This window comes from Nycticebus coucang, chromosome 9 (assembly GCF_027406575.1).
Source record: "Nycticebus coucang isolate mNycCou1 chromosome 9, mNycCou1.pri, whole genome shotgun sequence".
NCBI classification, from domain to species: Eukaryota; Metazoa; Chordata; class Mammalia; order Primates; family Lorisidae; genus Nycticebus; species Nycticebus coucang.
This window is the reverse complement of record NC_069788.1, coordinates 115,534,548-115,542,861: the sequence shown is the minus strand read 5'-3', so window position 1 is coordinate 115,542,861 and position 8,314 is coordinate 115,534,548. Positions and strand designations below refer to the sequence as shown.

At 40.8% G+C, this 8,314-nt stretch overlaps 1 protein-coding gene across 1 annotated transcript in view; it reads right to left on the bottom strand.

Moving 5' to 3' along the window:
* Positions 1-252: 252 nt before the first annotated feature.
* LOC128593656 (cytochrome c oxidase assembly protein COX16 homolog, mitochondrial) overlaps positions 253-8,314 on the bottom strand; it is a 67,913-nt gene continuing 59,851 nt past the window's right edge. The window contains exon 6 of the mRNA XM_053601873.1: positions 253-282. The gene's annotated coding sequence lies outside the window, so the exon portion shown is untranslated. The remainder of the gene's footprint in view (positions 283-8,314) is intronic.

The window sequence follows — 8,314 nt, the reverse complement described above, 5'->3', positions numbered from 1 at the left end:
TCAATAAAATCAGCTAAGGGAAGAAAGTGATTTTAAAGCGAGTGCTCTAGTCTGTATGGCTATTTGTAAGATGGGAAGTTTACCGAACTAACAATGTGCTTTAATATGTTACGAAAGGTTAGGTTGAACAGTAATCAGCATACTGTCTTGCTGTCATTAAACTGTTTATGCAAATGCCTACACCTCAAGATAGCCCGTCTTCTTCAGTCACTTTATAGATACCTACTTTAAACTAATTCGACAGCCATCCAGCCCACGCATCATTGGAAGGGTCATAGAATACTGAAATGAAAAGATAGGATCATTGCCTTAAAGAAGCTGGCAATCTAATGGGCACACAAATGAAACGTATTTTTAAAGTACCATGTTAGGGTAGGAAATGGGCCCCCACCTGTGCCAGTTGCTAGAGTGACTCAGAGACAGCCTCACCCAAATATTCTCTCAGATGACAAAACTGTAAAGAGTGCAGGTGATGTATCCCTAAAATCTTTCCATCTGTCCCAGCCTCTCTCTGTCTATCTTAATCCCTTGTCTTTCCACCCTGCTGTTGGAGTAGCCCCTTTATTGGTCTCCAGGAGAGAAACACCCAATTGCTACAAATATGGAGAAAAAAGAAAGAAACTTCATTGCTATTCTTAAGTCTATATTTGACACTACTGAAAGTTACTTAAGAGATGAGAATGGTAGAGGGACTCTCCCTATATTCTCCCTATAGCATTCATTCTTATTTTCTTAGGGAAGAATTTAAGGCCCTTTTTAATATGACTTTGACCTGCCTATCTGCCACTATCTCCCATTTACTTTATACTCTATCCTAGGGAAGACAACATTCCCTGAGTATTCCATTGCTTTCTACAACTTCAAAATGCAGCTTTAGGGAAATCAGGTTTATCAAACTTCCTTTTTCCTCAGGAAATGGAAATTACTCCCTCCTCAGAACCATTGACTCATATATATCCAAAAGCACTTATCATACTCTATTATTGTTTTTAATATACAAATTACTGCTTTGAATATAAGCAATATGAAAACAGGATATAATTTTACTGTTGAATCTCCAGCATCTAGAAAAGTCTGTGGCACATGGCAAGTGCTTAATAAATATTTATTGAATGAATGATGATGTAGATGATTTTAATAAAAGTGTTCTATGCCAACACCTTAATCAAGTTTGTGCTATAAAGAAGTTTTGAGGTATACTTTGCTTATTTGAAGGGAATTTCTTCCCTGTTTAGGAAGAAAAACAGCTGGAATGAGCCAAAGAAGAATTCAGGGGTCCTCAAACTGCGGCCCGTGGGCCACATTAGGTGGTGTGATTGTATTTGTTCCCATTTTGTTTTTTTACTTCAAAATAAGATATGTGCAGTGTGCATAAGAATTTGTTCATAGTTTTTTTTTTTTTTTTTTAAACTATAGTCTGGTGCTCCAACGGTCTGAAGGACAGTGAACTGGCCCCCTGTTTAAAAAGTTTGAGGACCCCTGCATGCTTGCCCACTAGAGGTTCCTGTGTTATGCCGCATGGGGCCATTTAATACCCTTGGAGTGGTGCATTTGAATAGGACACTTTCTAGGACACAAAATGGACAAGCTCTGCAAAAAGGCGAGGGCGACATAGTGAGACTCTGTCTCAAAAAAAAAAAAAAGGCTTATTACATGTTGGAAGATATTTCTGGAATTTCAGCACAGCATTGTTCAAAACAAACCTCTCCATAGCTGACTGCCTAGCAAGTCTTTAACTTTACTTCTCTTGCTGCCTTCTGCCACATATCCATATTTCATTTGCCTTTTTTTTTTATCCTAGTGTGAAGTCATCTGAAGGAGGCCTTTGGCTCAAATCAAATGCATGCCTCAACCCAGCATCCAGAGAGATACTTGTCTGATGTAAATTAAATCATATCATTCTTTTGCTTAGAACCCCCAATAGCTTACCATTCCCTTCAAATAAAAGCTGAAGGCCTTAAAATGACCAATAAATTGTTATTTACACCTCTTTACGTTCCTTTAATTCTCACTTCATTTCTCCTGTTACTCTTCCCCTGACTCAATTGGCTTCAATCCTACTTGCTTTTTATGTTCCTCTAATCACATTCACACCTCAGGGCCTTTGCACTGACTATTTCCTCTGTCTGCAGCCCACTTACCCATCATCTTCTTGAGGAGCCTTACACTGAGCATCCCATTTAAAACGGTAACCTGCTGTTCTCTTCCCTCACACACTCTCAAATCCCATATCTTTCTTAACTTTTTTACTTGTAGCACTCAACACTTTCTAACATACCACAGGATTTACTTATTTATAGTTTGATTATTGAATGTGTCTATACTTGTCTGTGAAAATATAAGGTCCATGAAGGCAGGGGTCTTTTTCTGTTTTTAACATTGTTGTATTCCAAATGGGAGACTGTTGTTTGGATTGTGGTAGTCACTCAGTAAATAGTTGTCTCACTAATTAATCCTTGCCATCTCCTTTCTGCTGATATTTGCCCATGATAGAAGTCCCTTGCTGGCTCAGTGCCTGTGGCTCAAGCAGCTAAGGCACCAGCCACATACACCTGAGCTGGCAGGTTCAATTCCAGCTTGGGCCTGCCAAACAACAATGACGGTTGCAACCAAAAAATAACCAGGTGTTGTGGTGGGCACCTGTACTTCCAGGTTACTTGGGAGGCAGAGGTAGGAGAATAGCTTGAGCCCAGGAACTGTAGGTTGTTCTGAGCTGTGATGCTGCAGCACTCTACCCAGGGCGACAGGTTGAGGCTCCGTCTCAAAAAAAAAAAAAGAAGAAGAAGTCCCTTGCTGTTTGCTCTACCATGTTTATTCAGTCCAAGATCTGAATGTTTTTACTGCCAGTGAAGCATTCTGTGTTTTTTCTCAGGCCCATGATACATGATAAGCTAATATAAACAAACAACTGGGTAGCAATTACTTTGCAAAATTCTCACAATTGGGAACCATATGTCATGCTCATTCTAACCAGCCTCACTAGTCCTAGTATTTTTTTTCTTCATAAACTTATTTTCCCTCTATAACCATTGTGGCTGTCACGAACCTGATCACTAGCACCCACGTGTCTTTCAGTGCATTGCAATATGTTGTAAAAAGATTTAAATTCAGCCACTGGAGGCTGAATTTAAATCTGATATCCATTTGTTAGAGAGAACGTAAGCCCATTCTGTGCACAAAACACAGTGGATTTCATGGTGAGTCACAGTATCTGACCTTTTAGTTCATCTGATTTTTCTTTTACAAAGATAGGACTTTAGCTCAGGTTAATATTCATTTCTAGAGAAGCACATTATAATTTGGCTTAGCACCAAAGATGCTTTCCGGTCTGGTAATGTAGTACCTTCTTCAAAGGATCATAGGCCTAGATCAAGCCTGCTCCCATAAAAGCAAGCAGCAGAATCGTCCCACCAAACCTTAGGGTACTCGTCAATGCGCAGAAGAGAAGGGCTGTTCTGTGCTGGGACTCTTCTTCTAGTCCCTTCCCTCTGCCTCATTATCTATCTAATGCAGCAGCACTGAGGCTTTGGGACACATGGATTCATAAGTGGCTTTGTATTCATAAGTGGTCTGAGTATGGAAATATGAAATATAATTTTAAGAAATGTGCTCATTTTGCAGGTAACATTTTCTGTAACAGCTAAAAGAATAATAAATTGGTATAGGACTTTAATACTTTGATCTAACTGGATACAGCCTGGTATATGACAGGGAATAAATGGCTATCTAGGCGTTAAAAATTTAAATAGTCCATTAGTTATACCAAGATTGTTTCACCAGCAACCAGCACTTCAAAACTGAACTCTATATCTCTCTTCCAAGTTCTCATTCCAGAGAATGAACTCCTCATGAACAGAAGAGATGTAGAAATGAAATTAGTCGTGATGGGAATTCTGGCCTTCTACCCACTCCATGTCCAAAGCAGCATTCTGTCACACAGAGTGACTTTCCCATGAGATCCATTTTCTCCTTGAGGCCTGTGGTCTGACATAGACTTGAGACAATTCCTAGAAATCTATCCTAATTAATTAATGTTAAGGAAGACAAGAAAATAAAACCCAGAGAAGTTAAGTCTAACCCCAGGAATGCTAGAATCACAGACTGGACTCTCAGCACTCCTGATGTTTACAGGGATCATTTATACACGGGTAATCCTTCCCTCATCCAGGTTTCATACCCAATGAACAAACATACTACCTGGTATCTGTGTGTCCCTAACTTGTCTCCTTTTGTTGAGTTCTGAGTCATGGATAATATTGTGCATATGGTCACTCCCCTTCTCTCTATTCACACATATCAATCCATTCATTCCATAAATATTTTTTAGCACATACTTGCTGAGCATGGTTATAAATGCCAAAGATACTGTACCTGCTCTCAAAGCCTTGTATTCTAACACAAACTCACAAACAGAGACATGCAGGCTTTATCAAGTTGGGAAAAAATTAACTGGCTTCCACATCCACATAACCCTGTCTAAACTGAGGGTGAACAAGACTTTCTTCACCTGGTAGTCAGGATTTCAGTCTAGATTTTAGTCTAGAATCTTCCAGTAACCACCTATGTAACCTTGAGCAAGTCACTGCTCTTCTCTGTAGCCTCATTTTTGCATTTTGTAAAATGAGATACTTGGTCTAGGACAGTGTTCTTTAAGCTTCCTTCTTGGTTTTACACTTTGTAACTCTCTTATCCTTTAATAAACAGAGGCCCTGTGTCAATTGCAGGAAAAGCTGAAGTTATTAGCTGGGGGAAATTGCTGAAAAGCCTAGACAATTTTCTAGTGCATTGTAGGGAATAGTATTTTCTGGGCCACAGCAAGAAATTGGCCTGAGTTCATAGAATGGTATAGTACAGGCCTCTCAGATCTTCAGAGAAAGTGCATAAGAAAATCAATTAACGGAGTATAACAAAGGAAGGGGGGAAAGAGGCAACAACTGTGGTGGCTTCTTGCCAGCTCCTTGATGGGAGAAGGTAGGAGGCTAGCAGGTGGGGAAGAGAAGGCTGTCCTAGCGGCAGTTTGTGCCTTCACAGTGTTGTAAAGTCCAGGGAAGTAGGAGTAGGCAATTTTCAAAGGGTTTTGTCAGGTTTTTTTTTCATTGGGCAATAGGTTGTTCAAATTCATGACTTTGTGTACAATTGCATGTTTCTCCTGGAGTTGATTTCCAATTTTATTCCACTGTAGTCTGAGATAAATGGTATAATTTCTATTCTTTTGAATTTGTTGAGACATGTTTTGTGGCCTAAGAGGTGATCAATCTTGGAGAATGTTCTGTGTGCTTATGAGAAGAATGTATAGTCAATCTTTGGGGGTAGAATGTTCTATAAATGTCTGTTAGGCACATTTGCTCAGGAGTCTCACATTTGTTTAATTTCTCTAGTGGGGTGTTGCAGTACCCGGCTATTACAACGTTGCTATTTATCACTTTGCTTAGATCTAGTAAGGTTTCCTTTATAAATCTGAGTGCATCTGTGTTAAGTGCATAAATAGTGAGAACTGTTATGTCCTCTTGTTGTTTCCTTCATCATTATATAATGACCATTGTTGTTTTTCTTTACTGATGTTGGTTTGAAGCCTATGCTATTTAATATGAGAATGGCCACATGAGCTTTCTTTTGATTTTCTTTCTTTCTTTTTTTTTTTGAGACAGAGTCTCACCATGTCACCCTCAGTAGAGTGGTATGCCATCATAGCTCACACAACCTCAAACTCTTTGGTTTAAGCAATTCTCTTGCTTCAGCCTCTCAAGTAACTGGGACTATTATAGCCGCCCTCCACAACGCCCAGCTATTTTTTTGTTGCAGTTGTTGTTCTTGTTTTTAGCTGGAACAGGCCAGGTTCCAACCAGCCTGCCTTGGTGTATGTGGCCGGCACCATACTTTCTGAGCTACAGGCACCACTCTCCTTTGATTTTCAGTTGCATGTAATATTGTTTTCCATTCCTTTACCTTGACTGAATGATTCTTTATGGACTAGATGCATTTGCTGGAGATAGCAGATAGTTGGCTTGTAGGTTTATTTTATTTTATTATTGTTATTATTATTATTATTTTTTTTGCAGTTTTTGGCCGGGGCTGGGTTTGAACCCACTACCTCTGGCAAATGGGGCTGGTGCCCTACTCTTTTGAGCCACAGGCACCACCCTGGCTTGTAGGTGTTTTTTTTTTAGCCATTCACCCAGCCTACGTCTCTTTAGAAAGAAGTTCAATCCATTCATAGTTATGGAAAGAAATGGTAAGCGGGGTAGATTTTTGTTTTATCCTGTTGTGTGAGCTTTACTCCTTTGTTTTACTCTTGAGTCACTGCCTTATCTGGGCTCTGAACTTTAGCATTTGGATCATTTTACACTTGTGGATGTCTATTGTGCTGGCCAGTGATCTATGTCCTGCAGGGCAGGTCTGGTCTTGACAAATTCCCTCAGGTGTTGCTTGTCTGAGAAAGTCTTTATTTCTCCTTCATGTAAAAAATTTAGTTGTCTAGTATACAAAATTTTAATTTTATTAGAATGGTTAGCTAGCCATTATTCTGTTTGAGAAGACAGAGTATGGGGCCCCGGTCTCTTCTGGTATATCAGGACCCAGTCAAGAAGTCTGCAATTGGGCGGCACCTGTGGTTCAAAGGGTTAGGACGCTGGCCCCATATATGCCAGAGGTGGTGGGTTCAAACCCAGTCCCAGCCAAAAACTGGAAAAAAAAAAATTGTCTGCAGTTCATCAGATGAGTTTTTCTTTGTAAGTTACATGATGCTTTCACCTGTTGTTTCATAGGAGTTCCTCTTTTGTGTTAACTTTCACCAGTCTGATAACTATGTTGTGGTGATTGCTTCCTGGCAGTGAATCTTCCAGAATTCCACTGAGTGTCTAGCACCTGGATGTCCAGATGTCTAGCAAGGCCTGGGAAATTTTCTCCAGTATGTCCTCAAATAGGTTTTCTAGCCCTTGTGTATTTTTTTCTTCACCTTGAGGGATGCCTATGACTCTTATGTTAGGCCTCTTTACACAATCCCGTTTTTCCTGTAGGTGCAGTTCATTCATCTTATTTCTCTGTTATTTCTCTTTGACTGACTTAATTCATAGGTATTGTCTTCTAGCTTTGAGATTCTTTCTTTTGCTAGTCTATTCTTAAGGCTTTACACTGTGTTCTGTATTGCCTTCAATGAATTTTTCATTTCCTGAAGCTTTGCTTCATTTTAAGTAATTCCATTTCTTTAGTGAGTTTTTCATTCTTTTCCTGCGTTGTTTTTGTGGTTTCTTTGTGTTGGGTTTCTATTTTCACTTTGTATTCAACTCCTTATAATCCACATTCAAAATTTTTTATCCGTCATTTCAATATTCTCATTTTAGTTGGTTTCCATTGGTATAGAGTTATTGTTTTCTTTTGGGGGGGTACCTTTCATTCTGATTTTTCATGTTTTCAGTGTTCTTTTGCTGATTCCTTCTCATCTGGTGCAGCTGTTGGCTGTTATTTTGGGGTTTTGTTTAGGTAATGGCACACCCTGTTTAATCTTTGAGACAGTAGGTGGTACTTGTGGGTGAGACTCAACCACACTCTGTATGACTGAGTCAGGAAATGCTATAAAGGATGCAAATTGACCTGTGAGTGGTGCTGGATGCACCAAGTGGCAATGTTGTTTGGGGGTCCTGTGATCAATTCTAGTCCCTCAGGAGAAGCACCAAGTGGTAGTTGGAGTCCCGGAAACTCCAGGTGTGACAGCAGAGCTAGGTGGGGGAAGTATGGCTGGGCAGGGCTGAGTGAACTTGCCCTCACCATGAGCTCCCCCAGACTGTGATGTGGGCCAAGCGGTTCCTCACCCAAGATCCTGGCCTGAGCTGAGACTACAGCCTTCCTGTAGGGGGAAGGGTGTCCCACAAACATGTTATGGCTAGGACCCACACTGCACTCTTCTCCCAATCTGCCCATGCTAGCACCCTCCTGAGATTAATTCAGAAATCTCCTGTTTGTGCTTCTGAGTGTGACAGTTGGACCTGGGGGAATAGGATCTGGCCTGTGGGTCCCCAAATAGGGGACCTTCTCCTAACCATGACAAGGATAATTGCACTGGTCTCGAGTTGCCCACTGGGTGCCCAAGCAGATTTGATGTCCCTCTACCTCAGGGCATGCCCCACTCTGATGTAATCACTGGGCAAGCAGCACCAGGGAGAGCCAGCAGGCAGAGCTCACAGTCCAAGCACCCCTCAGCCCACTGCAGGACTCCTAGAGGAAAGGTCTATGCCCTACTCTCTACAGAAGCCTTGGTGTGGTGGCTCAATTATCTCAGCATCCGTGGGTGGGAGAGGGGAAAAGGGAGAAAGTCTTG